Source organism: Halyomorpha halys, unplaced genomic scaffold (genome assembly GCF_000696795.3).
Source record: "Halyomorpha halys isolate HHAL.00 unplaced genomic scaffold, Hhal_1.1 Scaffold241.1, whole genome shotgun sequence".
NCBI classification, from domain to species: domain Eukaryota; kingdom Metazoa; phylum Arthropoda; class Insecta; order Hemiptera; family Pentatomidae; genus Halyomorpha; species Halyomorpha halys.
This window is the reverse complement of record NW_027105010.1, coordinates 866,355-875,023: the sequence shown is the minus strand read 5'-3', so window position 1 is coordinate 875,023 and position 8,669 is coordinate 866,355. Positions and strand designations below refer to the sequence as shown.

The following is an 8,669-nucleotide window of genomic DNA, read 5'->3' as shown; positions in this document are numbered from 1 at the left end:
AGAGAGAGAGAGAGAGAGAGAGAGAGAGAGAGAGAGAGAGAGAGAGGCTTTATTCATCTATGCAGCCTAAATACATCAGGTTGCAATATCACACAGCATACTTATCAATCCGTAATCGGACATATATAAATTACATATGGTATAATAAGATATCAAGAAAACAATTTTTTTTTTCCCCACAGGTTTCCTTTTACAGTCAATTTCAGTCTATATACCAAATACAAATATATATATATATATACTGCCTATCCCCATGATTCCAAGCGACTTGCTGTTTCATGTAGATTTCTTCCGTTTATGCTGTTACAATGTGAAAAGAAATACAATTCATACTGGTAGAGAAAAAAGAAAAAAAAAGGCGACCGACCACAGGTCAATTTCAGAATCGGAAAACTGATGAACTAGTATTGGACAAAAACACGTAGTGGGGATTGGAGGAATGTTATGTGGGCGGGACAGTACTGTGGTGGGAGGTGCTGTCCTGTACAATTCACCAGTCTCAATTCAGGACAGTAAGGAACCACTACCCACCTTTCACACAGGGCAAAGGTTAAAAGGGAAAATACCATTATCCTCCATATAATATCTACAACGTACTACTCTCTTATTAAGAACGTTGTGTCTTGTTAACAGAAAAAGTTACTAGATACTGCATTTTAGGACATAGTGAATAATGTGTCAGTCGAAACCGATGTGTTGAGTACCTATATTTTGAACATTCCCTCACCACAATGCGCTGTTAGCAAGCTGATGGTAAACCAACAACCTCAATGTCAAAGAATACATATTACTGCGTTACTAATTATAGGTGGTCGTAGTTGATAAAATTCTGATTTCTAATGAAAATATGAACGTTTTAAGGGTTTTTTGTTAATCGATTATTTCACATTATTACCAAGTTTTGACAAGTACTGAACCCTTCTTTGTACTGAACCCTTCTTCCCCATTCCTAGGCCCGCGGTCATGAGCAAAAACATCGGGACCCGGACTTTTGGGAGCCAGATGTCGTAAAATAATAAACTCAGGTTGTAAATCATGAGGGCTGTCTGTAGCTGAGTTGGGCTTAGGTCTTTGCAACCTCGAAACTTCAGCAGTTCCATAGAATCCCGGATGGTCGATTTTTATTTCTTTGGTGGTTCCACGAAATGAATACTTGACCCTCCATGGTTAGAATAGGATAGTACCCAATAGATAACCTCTACCTCCCCAGTATGGTTATAATATTCGACTCATGTTATCATAATACTGTAAGTTTTATTGTCATAATAAAATGTATTAATGTTCATTAAAATAAAACACATGAAATATTAAGTGGGATGGCTCAGCTGGTGGTAGCTATTTATACCACCTACCTGTCCTCGCCATTATACTACCAATAAATTATTTGAATTTATTATTGAATAAATAATAACAATTATTTGAAAATAACTAATAAAACGTTTTGTGAATAACAATTTACTCGAAAATATATTTTATTTGTTATTCGTAAAATATCTGGCCACACTTATAAAGTATAGGAATATTTGTTTTATGATTCTTCTTTCGAAGATGAGAAGTATCAGTTTTTGTATAGGATCAGGGTCTTGTCTTCTGAACCTACCCCTAAAAAATGTAAGTTGGTCAACTATAAACGTGGATACAAATTTACAAGAAAAAACTTGGATAAAAATACAAGTCAGCTATGCCACTCAAAAAGCTGAAATGCAAATTATATTAGTGAAAAAATTACATTGGTTCAAAGCTGATCTCAAACATTTCTTTATAGTATTTACTGAATTCGGGCACCATCTAGGAGTATAACCTATCTGTAAAAATATTATATCACCTCTCAGGTTTCAGGAATAATTCAAAAAGTCTTAGTAAGAAGGTCACAAGTTTGAAAAATGGTTGGACCAATCGTAGCTCAGGTGGTTCAGGTCTTTGCCACCTTCAGGACTTTTTTCATTGCTGTGGCAGTCCCACGTAATGAAAGCTTGCTCCCCCACCATGGTTAGAACAGATTGGTTACCTCCAGATAACCCCACCCCCTTATGTCAAAAATGACTAGGAAGGGAATTATAAAAAAAAATTCGAAAATGAAGATTCCACAATAGTTGTCACTATATAGCAATCGGTTAAGATTCTTTCCATTAATCCTTACTTTTGTCCATATGCAGTGGACAACTTTTATATATATGTAAGTATTTTCAAAATTCCACCTTTTTAATGACCGAATGTCCTATATCCATCACTTTATATGAAGGCGAACGAAAGAAATTAAAACAGTAATAAAAAAAATCATGACTATAGTTTAGTATGAAAACTGAAGTAGAAGAAAACTTTCTGTGTTCTTGGAAGGAAAGCGACTAGATGACGTCGGTAGGGAAGATGCCTTCAACCCACGTAGCGCTACTGATGGCTTCACAACATCCCGTTTTCCGCCGCCGTCCTAGTTTTCCACCGTCTCACTTTTTTTTTAGGTATTCTTTTTTTTTTTTTTTTTTCCAGTTCCCATTGTAGGATCGGCCATTACCTTATTCGAAAGGTATTTTTCCAGTAACACTTTCTGTTGGTTAAAACAAATAGTGCTGTAAGGTTTTAAAAATATACCAAACTATTAGATTTTAAAACATACTAAGAAATATTTTCATAACTTTTCTTCATTTTTGTTTTCACTATTATAAACGGATTAGATATTAATTCAAATTAAAGTGAATTCACGATACAGCAATTTGGTGTACTTTTCAAGAAAGATGAGTTTTGATTACTTTTTTTTTAATTATTATTATTGGTGTTATAATGCTTAAAAACTTATGACCAATGTTTAAAACTAACAGCTTTAAGACATCATCTCTATGGTGATATACATAACTTTTATTTTACTAGGAGAAATTAATACTAGAATACATTAACATAATACCATGACAATGCCATATTATTTAAACACATACGTCCACTTTTAAACAGATTCTGTACAAGCAAATAGTAGAAATAATACAAAAATTTAAAAATATGTTGTCATCAATATTTTAGTCCTTTAATAATCAAAAAAATAATAGAGCACCTTATAAAAACGATATTTTTTTTATTGAAATTATTTTTAATAAAGTTCTAATTTTAGTTTGTTGTTTAAACATTAATCACTTTATTTTAATTTGTAAATACATTACACCAGATTTGTAAAACGTAAATCTTATATTAAATAACATTATTCGAATTTTTTTTTATTTAAGGGTATACCAAAAATAAATCTTATTATTTAAATATATAACTGTATTCATAAAGTTTAATAAATACTTATGTATAAAGTTTTATTATCAAACTTTAGTAAATTAATATTTTTTCATCTTCAAAATATTAAACGACTTACTACAATTAAGTCACAAGACAAATAATATATAAAGCAAGAAAATTATAATTTTTTTTCGCTATTATTAACAATTTTTTTAACCTATTTAGAGTTTAATCTAAAATTTATAATTTATAAAAGTTATTGATCCCACAGAGACATTCTACTTGTACTTGAGATATATATTATATATTTAATTTACAAATTTTTAACTATTTATTTTATACCTATTTAGAGTTAACTGTAACACCTCTAATACAAAAGTAATTTAGATACCATAGAGACCGTTTATATATTAAATTTCTAAATTTATATCTGGTCCCCCACCGAAGATATTGCAGCTGAAAAAATAGAATTTATTGTTTTATTAACATTTTTTACTCCTATATAGAGTTAATTGTAAATTTTATAACCCAAAATAGATTTAGATACCATACAGATCGTTTGTATATTAAATTTCTATATTTTCAACTAATCCCCCAACGGAGATTTTTCTGTAATAGTTATCAACTGTTTATACCAACTTAGGGTTAAATCTAAAATTTGAATTTTATAATGGATTTTGGAGCCATTTTTTTTTATTTGATTGATTTACTTTAATTCCCTTAACACCAGTTGTACACTTATTTTACTATTATTTATGAGCTAATTTTTATTTTTATTATTACTTTATTTATTAATTTTACTGAATTTATTTCATCTTTCCTACGTATGAATGTTTTGATTGAATATGTATAACTCTAATACTTATTGCCCTTGAGAGTGACAGATTGTAAAATTATCTGAATAAAATATATTATTATTTTTTTTAAAAAATGCTTAGATAGGGAAGCATTATTTTTTAAGCCTAATTTTGGGCTGTTGTATGAGTTTCTAGGGTCCTAAAACGCTTATATTCAGAGACTTAAGTGACTATATCATAAAGTGGGGCTTACTGGCTTTATTTAAAAAAACTCTGGTGGATTAAGACAACAATCAATAACAATGTTGTTAATAAAATTAAACAACAAAAATAATAATACCATGTACAATAATATAAACTATTTCTTGGTGTAATATAATAATTTTTTTAAAAAATCATTATTTAAACTTTTTTTTCTTCTTAAATTTCTAATCGTTTGCAGTTAATATGAATGTAGTCGTATAACTTTCATCCGATAATAATTTTTGGCTTTTTGGGAATTGAACTATTAAGAAAATATATCATATTCTCAATTTATTTAAAGTTATAAAAATAATTTATCTATCTCCGTCTATTCTAATAGATTTCCAAGTATATTTTACATTGTTAAAGTAATAATCGCCAAAGGTGAAACACATGAAAAAAAAATCCAAAATTTTCAATTTTAACAACGTGAAATTCTGATTATTATATTTTAGTTTTAAAAAAACAACTATTTATTCCACACAGAAACCTTTCCGAAAAAAAATAATTTGGTGTGCGCATCCCCAAACTTTCCATTACTACCATACTTTCAGATGAAATTAATCTGCTCATATATAGGAAAACTGGCTACTTTCATAACAGCCGTGGAAACACGAAAAATTATAAATTCAGTGTATTTATAAGTTCTTTTTCATTTTCCACTGCTTTCTACGACTTTATATGTCGGATATTGTATTACAACTGCTATTTCTGGAAAGCATGTAATTTAATTTCACTTTTAGTTATTAATCTAATTCGTTCAATTTTTATTATCAATAATAATGAGTGATAGTTAATTATTTATAATTAACAAAGTTAAAGGTCGGTACTTTTGAGAAAGCCATTTTTAAAATTCGGTATTATTTTAGCCCTGACAACTTCGATGAGGATAAGTTCTAGCTGATATAGCAAATCATTAAATTTTATATTGACATAATGAGCCTCAATCCCCAAAAATGCTGTAAGGGGAGGAAACTGGATGAAAAACGGAAAAGAGGACGTGGATGTAGATGTGGAGGAGGGTCTAAAACGGATAAATTTTTTTTAAAAGCTTAAAAAAGTCACATGTATCCGTACGCAACACATCTACAAAAATATAGAAAAAAAAAACAGAAAATAATTATAGGGAATAATGAAAAGCCGTCGCAAAATCCGTTATACGTCTATAAAAATAAAATTATACTAATAATATCCGCGGCGATCTCACAAATAAAATGTAGTTAATAGTCAAGGTGCAATTGATAACTGCTAATTTGGAATCCTATGCGGAACATTTATAAATAAATAACTGGCACTAAAATATAGTAACATTAAGAGAATGACTAATTTGGTCACGGCGTTCAATGAAATCAAAATGCGTTAAAACAATGTTTGGCATTTATATTAGGTTCTTTAAATCATAATTGCTGCCAGAAGGTCATAAGTTGGGAGAATGGAAAATAGGGTGGATTTAAGCCTGCAACGATTTATTAAGAGAATTTAAAAATGTCCATTTCTGATGTTTCAGATCGGTTGCCACTAATGCCGGGTTTGTTTCGAAATAATTTGTTGAACAATGTAATGTTAAATGGTAGAAGTCCTCAGTTGAATTGATAAAATTGTTTTGATAGAATTGATGAATGGATAAAGTGGTATCCATTTGTAAAATAAGAACGAGCAGGACATTCCTGGGACGTAGGAATCTTAATCCTGTAGTGATACAGCTTCCCATCTACGACGACGACGTGGTAATGATTACGGACTCAGGGGAAAAGTTGCAACTGGCAGTTACGGAATGGTATGAAGAGCTCCAACGAAAAGAGTGATTCTTATAAATACCAACAAAAGTAAGATCCTACAAGTTGGAAGAAGGAAGATATTCACGTATGCTGTAATAGAGAAGAATTAGAAGTAGTGACAGACTTGACGTACATGGGTACAGTGATAGACGGATCTGGGAAGGTAGAAGCAGAAATATCTAACATGATTAGCAAGGTAAATACATTTTACTACCAGATATGTAACATTGTGGCAGGGAAGAGAGAAGTAGGTAATGTTAAGCTACACATCTTCAAGACAGTATATCTACCTATACTTTTGTATGGAGCGAAGTGTTGGATATTAACACGAAATGAAATTTTTGCGAAGGACAATGGAAAAAACAAGGAGGGACCGTGTTCACAATGAAAGGATTCGTCAGGAACTGCTGATAACCTCACTGAATGAGCTCCTGGAAACTCGTCAGCTAAAGTGCTTCGGCCATGTTATCAGGATGGATGACCATAGAGATCCTCTAAAGACCATGGAATATGTCCCAGATGGCAGAAGACCGAGGCGGAAGGCGAGTGGGAAGGACCTCCGACAGGCGAGGAACCTAGCTAGAAATAGGGAAGAATGGAATTCCTGGCTGAATGCTCCTCTACGCTGAGAGGTACTAAAGAGGGAAGGTAAAAATGAAGAAAAAGAAATGATAAAATGGATCAGAGTTCATTTCCCTACTCTGATCCATTTTATCCACTTTATTTTTTATATTGGAAGGAATGTGCCACTGAAATGACTTTCGTGTGACCTCATGGAAGAATGTTCCATCAGAACCTGAAACATAAAGGAAGTAAGAATCATTTTAAATTCACTATTTTAACAAATTCTTTGTCCTCATCAATTCACAACGCTGTGAATAGTTAATCCAGACAACTGCGCGCCAATTTTACCATAGTACATATTTTTACAGTAATTCATATTTATTTTATTTATTTATATATATATATCTAAAAAAAAAAAAGTAAATCATCAGTACAAATGAATGTTTTAAGATGTTTCAAAATTTTCTTATGTTGCTTATTATTCTCAAACTTAAAAAAATAAAGAATGGATGAGTGAGCTATTCCAGCTTTGTTCAGTATTATTCTACAGTATGGGCAAGAGTTATTTTAACATCGAAAGTTCTCTCCATTTTCAAAGATCTATAAATATTCAAATCTGTTGACAAGCTCTTTATTATTGTAATTTATTTGAAAAATTATTGCAAAGCAATCCTCGATTGACCGTCGACAATGATATTCTAGATTAGAATACACTACTGACCATCATATGCATAAATTAGAATCTTCATACGGAAGAAGATCGCTTTTGCATTTACTACTTCACACACTCTTAGTTCCTAATAGTTAGCACGACCTACTTAATGACTCGGTTTATAGGAATTATCGTATTGGGAACACGTTAAGTGAAGTTATAATTTTCTGACACTCATTTTCAGCTGTTTTTATAGTTTGGAATCAAATAACGGGTTGAATCCAAGGTAAGTATGTAGTTATGATGTATTGCTAAAAATAATCTTTTTCTTTTTGCTAAAACATGTCGTTACCAAATTTAGTCAAATATCTCATATTGTTATAAAAATCTTATTTTATTTTTTAAAAAATCGGCTGAAACCATTCAATGAAATAAGTACCATAAATCCAATACCTTTAATAAAAACTTTCTAAAATATTTCTAATTTTAAGAGTTATTATTCTTCAAGAAAATATTTCATGATCCTAATATTATTGAACTATATTATATAAATTATGAGTTATGGATTTATTAAAATATCTGATTTAGTGATAAAAATATTTATTAGTCTCTCAGAATGTAGAACTATTCCAAAATATTTTAATAATTGCATCCAGTTTTATAAATGTAGAATGTTTTCTAGAACATTTATAATTTTTCTTTTCCTGTGTGAATAATTCAATCATAATTGCTTTAATTGATAATAGTCCCAATCATAAAATTTTAAATATTTCCAAAACTACTGATAACGATATACTATAATTCAAGGGTAAGTCCAGGTGTACAATATTGATGATCGACACAACAATAAAGATCCCATATTTTAAATGGAAATAATAAAACTACAACTTTATACTTAGTGCTCTTCCTGGATACTTCATGCATAAAATATATATGCAAAATTCAATTGGTGAAAATGAAAGTTTCTTGACATTTAATAGCATATATTTTGAGGATCCGTCAATTATAAAATAACTATTTCTATATGGTGAAGTTTCAATATTTTATTGTTCTCATAATCATGCCAATAGTTTTGGAACGCATGTATCCTGCATAGCTAATAACTATAAATTACAAGTTAAGTGACAGTTATTATTAATATAAAATATATGACTGTTTTATTATTGACAGATCCTCAAGATCCTCAAAAAAAAAATATAATTTCCATTATTTTCTCAATTTTCCTTACCCACGTTATTAGCCATGTTCACCATATATTATTATTGTTGTTTTCAATTTTTTTTCTATTATTTCTTTTGTTTAACTTTTATTTTCCCTCTTTATCTCATATTATGGTTACATATTTCGGTTGTTACATATATTTTCTTTCTCTCAATTTTATTTTTCTTTCCATAATTTTAATTTTTAAATAATTAATAAACT

The 8,669-nt window shown here is 30.0% G+C and overlaps 1 protein-coding gene across 3 annotated transcripts in view; it reads left to right on the top strand.

Moving 5' to 3' along the window:
* Window positions 1–8,669, top strand: part of LOC106680077 (very long chain fatty acid elongase 4) — a 255,148-nt gene that overhangs the window by 224,651 nt on the left and 21,828 nt on the right. Inside the window, exon 1 of one of the 3 annotated variants that reach the window (XM_014419545.2) lies at window positions 7,367–7,533. The exons of the other annotated variants lie outside the window; for them this stretch is intronic. The gene's annotated coding sequence lies outside the window, so the exon portion shown is untranslated. Of the gene's footprint in view, window positions 1–7,366; window positions 7,534–8,669 lie in introns of those variants that run through there. 3 annotated transcript variants of the gene reach the window in all.